The 5,575-nt window shown below is 37.6% G+C and overlaps 1 protein-coding gene and 1 long non-coding RNA gene across 6 annotated transcripts in view; one reads left to right on the forward strand and one right to left on the reverse strand.

Annotated features, from left to right (window-relative positions):
* The window catches only part of LOC106461704 (kazrin-like), a 143,373-nt gene that overhangs the window by 57,007 nt on the left and 80,791 nt on the right, over nt 1–5,575 (reverse strand). Inside the window, exon 1 of one of the 5 annotated variants that reach the window (XM_013921554.2) lies at nt 788–839. The exons of the other annotated variants lie outside the window; for them this stretch is intronic. The gene's annotated coding sequence lies outside the window, so the exon portion shown is untranslated. Of the gene's footprint in view, nt 1–787; nt 840–5,575 lie in introns of those variants that run through there. 5 annotated transcript variants of the gene reach the window in all.
* The window catches only part of LOC111086315, a 15,727-nt gene continuing 11,471 nt past the window's right edge, over nt 1,320–5,575 (forward strand). The window contains exon 1 of the long non-coding RNA XR_002611039.1: nt 1,320–1,443. This is a non-coding gene — a long non-coding RNA (uncharacterized LOC111086315). The remainder of the gene's footprint in view (nt 1,444–5,575) is intronic.

A 5,575-nucleotide genomic window follows, 5' to 3' on the forward strand; every position in this document is an offset into this window, starting at 1 on the left:
CCATTCTCGCTGGCTTTCTTTGCCAGGCTTATACACTAGAAAAAGAGGGCGCCTCGAACAAACTAGAGTTGCCAGAAAAATTCATGATCCTTCTAGGAACTCCAGCGCGCATGCTTCCAGCGTCGCGTGACTTCCGCTGTCGTAACAATATACTAAACTAACAAACTATCTGAGAAGAGACAAACTGGTCAATGAGAAATACCTAAAGGACATGATTAGGTATGAGATTATATCTGGTTAGATATATATAATGTGACAAACTGCAAACAGATAGCTAGATAGGTAAGCCTTCACAGACAGATAGCAAGATACGTCTTTTTCTCAGGTAGAAAATTCAATATTAAAAACTAGAAAGGACTGCAACCAATCGCTCTAGTCTTCTGCTCAGGTGTGTGTGTTTTTTTCCACTGATGAGGTTTGTGTGTTTTCCTCATCAACATTAGGCTGAATGAGTTTATCATAATGGTTTTTACAGAATGGGGACAGTAGGGAAGTTAGCCCCCTTCTCTGTAAAAATTCTAAATAAGGTTTCAAAGTTGTCTCCCCCCATTATACAATAGTGTGGACAACCCGGAAGTTATTCTTTTTGTTAAAGAAAATGTAAAAGTGTGTAAATCACCTTTGTCTAAGACTGTTTAACTATTTCATACCAGGGGTACAAACATTTACATGGTGCGAATAAGACACTTCTCACATAATGACATACAGATATAAAGCAATTACACTACAGCAACTGATTTGTAAGCTCCGACATAATATATGACATCAATCTAAACGTTTTACTCACCGATATTTAATACTCCAGGAACTTCTCCACAGAATATCAAGTAATTATTACCCCGTTGCTATCACATATAATTAAAAAGCATTTGTTTCACCACGGCGGTTTCACACTTAACTTCTATAATTACTTCAAGCACGGGTACATTCAAACGATAGTCTCTTACAAAATCGTTTACAAGGCAACGGAATCAAACACTCGAAAATATTATCAACATACATTGTTGTAGCGAATGACGTAACGTTCCTAAAATATACTTCGAAGACTGAAACGCTTCTACAGTCAACATAAGAATGAAAGAAAAGATGAGCACACGATTATTGCTGGATAGCAGAAAATAAGGCGGCACTACATACAAGGAAATTAGACACACGATTTGTTTGTTTTTTGGACACAGGCTCTACTGACGTCACTTCCTGAAACTAATAGCAGTATGCGTCCTGTGTCACTTGTGGTACTTTGATGATGCAAATCGTTTAAGCACTGTCCCTAACCCGTACGACAGTCACGCTGGGAAGAGCTTGAAACAAGGAGGTTGCCAGACACTCCGGCGTCAATAATACGCAGCCGCTGTCAGATCTCTTAGCAACTGTGACCTACGGGAGGCGCACACGCTATAATCAGAAGGGCTGGCTGACGTTAGGAATCGTTCACTTTGACAGGTATGTTGGGTGGTTAAGTACAAATTATGAATACGTCAATCTCAGAATATTCTGTGTTATAAACTTTCTGTACAAACACTTTTATTACATTTCGTGCGATTAAGTTGTCTGATTTTCAGGGTTAATGGGTGCGTGGGATTGGTATTTTTGTACGAGAATGTCATACTTCTTATATTCATATTAACAAAATATCCTGGTTACAACGCTAGGTGTCGCATTGTTATAAATAAGTTCCCAATGTTAATTTTTTTCACTCTCTCTCCTTGACGTACCATTGGAAATTGACATAAAAATCGTTTTGAAGTTTATAAAAAAATTCTCAAATAAACTCAAACAAGAAAGGTATACTTGAAAATCAGCTAGCATACTGGAGATCTGATTCGGGCAAGCGCGGCTCAGTGGTTAGCATACCGAACTGTGGATCCGTGGTTCGCGACCCGTTACCGCAATAAATAAAATAATAAATCGCACTTCACATCATGGGGACGGGGGGCTCATGGATGCGTTATAAGAGTGCCGGTCAAATCCTACTATGCGGTCTAACAAGAGTAGGCGGTGTGCGGTGTTGAGTAGCTGCCTTCTCTCACTAGTCTTTCACTTCAAAGTTAGAGACAGCTAGCGCAGATAGTTCTCGAGTAACTATGAACGAATATCCGAAAACAAACAATCAGCCAGACAATCAACTTTTAAACTAATGAGCCTAAACCTACATATTGCTATTTTGGACCCGAACGGCACCTCATCCTGGCCAGGTCAGAGTCACCTAGGGTTCAGGTATACTAACTACTAAGCACGGGGAAGGAAGCCGGTTAGATAAATTATTTTAGATAATTTGTAATAGTTATCACAATTCTCAATAAAATATATCTGAGCTTATATTTAACTAAAGTATATATGATCTCAAGTACATTTGTTTAAAGTGTTTAGAATTTAACCCCCGCCCAACCACACTATACTTTCGTAACTCAGAGGCCTTTTTAACATTTTAATAATAACATAATAATAATAATGGAATATTCAAAATATCAGGGACGAAACCTCTACCAATAATTCATGTTTTTCGATGTGTTTAAGATAAGCTAGGTTTCATTTGTATACGTTTTTCGAAGTAAAACATTTACAGGAGAAATCTTAATTGTTTGAACAGTGAAGAGAACTTAACACACTGCCTAAGGAAGCGCCTCCCCTCCTTTTTTGAGTGGTCAGGCCATTTCTAGGGGGGGGGGGGGTCTGGGGCATGCCCCTCAGAAATTTTGAAAATTTAATGCTAGGAGATTAAATCTTCAGCCATTTTATCTACAAATACTGCATACAAACAACGAAATATATTGATTTAAAAGAAGAAAGCATTAATACAATAGTTATAGCTACACATACCATGACAAAGTGATTAGGCCTTGGCCTGACTGGCCTTACTGCTTCCTACAGCCCTGTAACGCAATCATATATGATGCTCTTCATGCCATGTTTACAGTCTTGAACACTTTGCTACTATAATGCTTATATTATTTGCACCCAAAACGCAAATATACTGTTACGCCTCCAGTCGTTACTTAATTTTCCGTAAATTCGTTCCGACGAAACTTCAGCGACACAATTCACGAAGGTTCGAGAAAGAAGTGGCGTGATACTAGTCACGTGACCTCGCTGACGCAACAATACTGTCGATTAGAAGCAGCTTTTCAATCTCGTGGTATTTTAAGGGCAGGGCGTTATTAAAAACGAAATTAAACTGTTCTTATTTGAAACTAACTGAAATACCCGTCTCCTGGACGGAAGTTATGTAAGTTCATGATTAATGAAAAGTTATCTTAGAACATAAAAAGTTGCTTCCCTTATATGTAATTGTAAATATATAAAAAAATGCACATAAAAACTGCAAAACACAAAATGTGAAACCGCAAATTTGCATGTATCTCGGCATGAACCCAACAAACCTTCATGCCAAAGTTAGTGAAGATCCATCCACAGGGGGCGAAGTAGTGGTAAAGACCGCAAAAACGCCCATAAAACCGCAAAATGGAAAAACTGAAAACTTCTATGTACTCCCGCATGGAACTAATGCAACTTCAAACCAATTTTGGTGAAAACCCATCCACACCCTGCGAAGTAGTTATATGGACATACAACAGACAATACTATTATATTTATATAGATGTTATTTTTTCAAGTTATTTTCCAAATATAAAATTATTCAAGATTCCCCTACACTGCTCAGCTGTATAGTGTGATGCTTAAACAACCAATGACCTTTAAAGCGAGATTTTGCTTTGTAGTTCGTATAATTATTTTTATATTTCTTGTCGAGATACATTAGCGTGTACTTACCGAAGCCGCTATGACGTACGTCTCGTGACTCATGACGTATCGTACGTAGTTATGAGTATGTAATCACCTGCAGTCAGCGCACACGTATATACATACAATTAGTCTCCGTTATTAACCACATACAAACCTCGAAATTCTCTTCCTTCCACCTCCTAGGATTAGTTGGCAGTGGAAAAATAGGGTCGCCAATATTCATAACAAACTCATACGTAATTCGCAGTAACTAAGCGACACCATGGTCAAAAATAGATAAAACTACGTGTTCTGAAAAGGCTTAAAACTGGGGTTCAACATCCAAGCCACATTCTCAAAATTCTATTATCAAGATTCGATGTCCTGTAATAATTTAAAGTGTTTGTGTGTGGGAGAGAAGGGGGGGACTAATACGTAAAGTCACAAATGTACAATGTTCTCTATGTATTCCTCCCTCCACCTTGCTAAAAAAAGGTGCAATATTTTCACACTTCACTTTATCACTGGTGTTAATTCTAACAGAGCACCTTTTTTTTTCGGGATTTCGGAAAATTCGAATTAGAACTTTACCATACTACTACACTCAAGTGCTAATTACACTACTGTACAGATGGCTAGTAAACAACAAAAACGCAAGTAGAAAATGAGAAATCTAAGTATACTATACAAACAATTATTCGCCTCAAACAAACTGATTTATAACTTCGGTCAAACACTAGTTTTTGACACAACAGATCATACGAGGAGGATGTGATTTTGTTGTTGTTCTGTAAATAAACCAAACAATTTTTAGCCTTCACTAAGGAACAGAAACAAAAACATCCTATGTGAAGTTATCAAACTTTTTTTGCTTTTACTCACAGTCGACAGATCTAAAATAAACTGAACAAAAACGATATATCACACGAGGAAGTGGAGCAAGTCAATAGTAGCTAAGCAGACTTCTTGTCAGTTACCAATAGTGAGAAAAAAGTTATAACTGTTTCTTTTGTAAATAATTACTACCTATACAAGATTTTAGCACTCTTCTTGCAAATGCTGTTTCATACGTCCTGATTTCGGGTATAAATGTCACATATTCAGAGGCGTCGCTGGACGCTGACTGGCACATGGGGGCTCGTGCTCCGATTCTACTTGATAGTGCCCCTGATCCCCAGTTGATGTCTTGAAAAATCAGAATAGAAAACTATCATCGATATCATACCGAAACGCCGAAAATTTCTACACCTATAGGCCTGAGCCCCGAACTTTCTATGCACCTAGCAACGCCTCTGTACCTAATCTGTCGCGAGCTAGTAGGGACGACAAAATGTCCCGATTTTAATAACATGAACCAGTTTTGTATGTAGAACGGTGACGCTGGAATAAGAAGCGTTAAAAACTGGCGGCTTCCTTTGAACGGCACGTGAGACTATAAATTATTACATAAATGAGGTAAGTAAATTGATTTATGACGAGATCCGATGAAGTGATATACTTATAAAAGAGACACGCCATTGGTGTCCCGACCTCATCCGAATGGAAAGTGGTAACCCTACTTGAAAAATACGTACAGACACACAAATATGTACGCAAGTGACCGGAATATTTTGGTCATCTTTGCATTTTTGCTCTTAATCGTGTATTGACCGATTATATTCATATCAGTTAAAAATAAACTGAAATTTACTTGAAAATAATTGTATAATTGTGGTCAGTTTTACATTTGTAATCCTGATCATAAAATGACCACGATATTATGATCAATTTTACGAACTTGCTCTTCATCTAAAAAAAGAACACAATATTTTGTTTCATTCTACATTTTTTAATCATAAACATCAAGTGGCCA

The sequence above is a fragment of the Limulus polyphemus genome, unplaced genomic scaffold (assembly GCF_000517525.1).
Source record: "Limulus polyphemus unplaced genomic scaffold, Limulus_polyphemus-2.1.2 Scaffold1014, whole genome shotgun sequence".
Taxonomy (NCBI): Eukaryota; Metazoa; Arthropoda; class Merostomata; order Xiphosura; family Limulidae; genus Limulus; species Limulus polyphemus.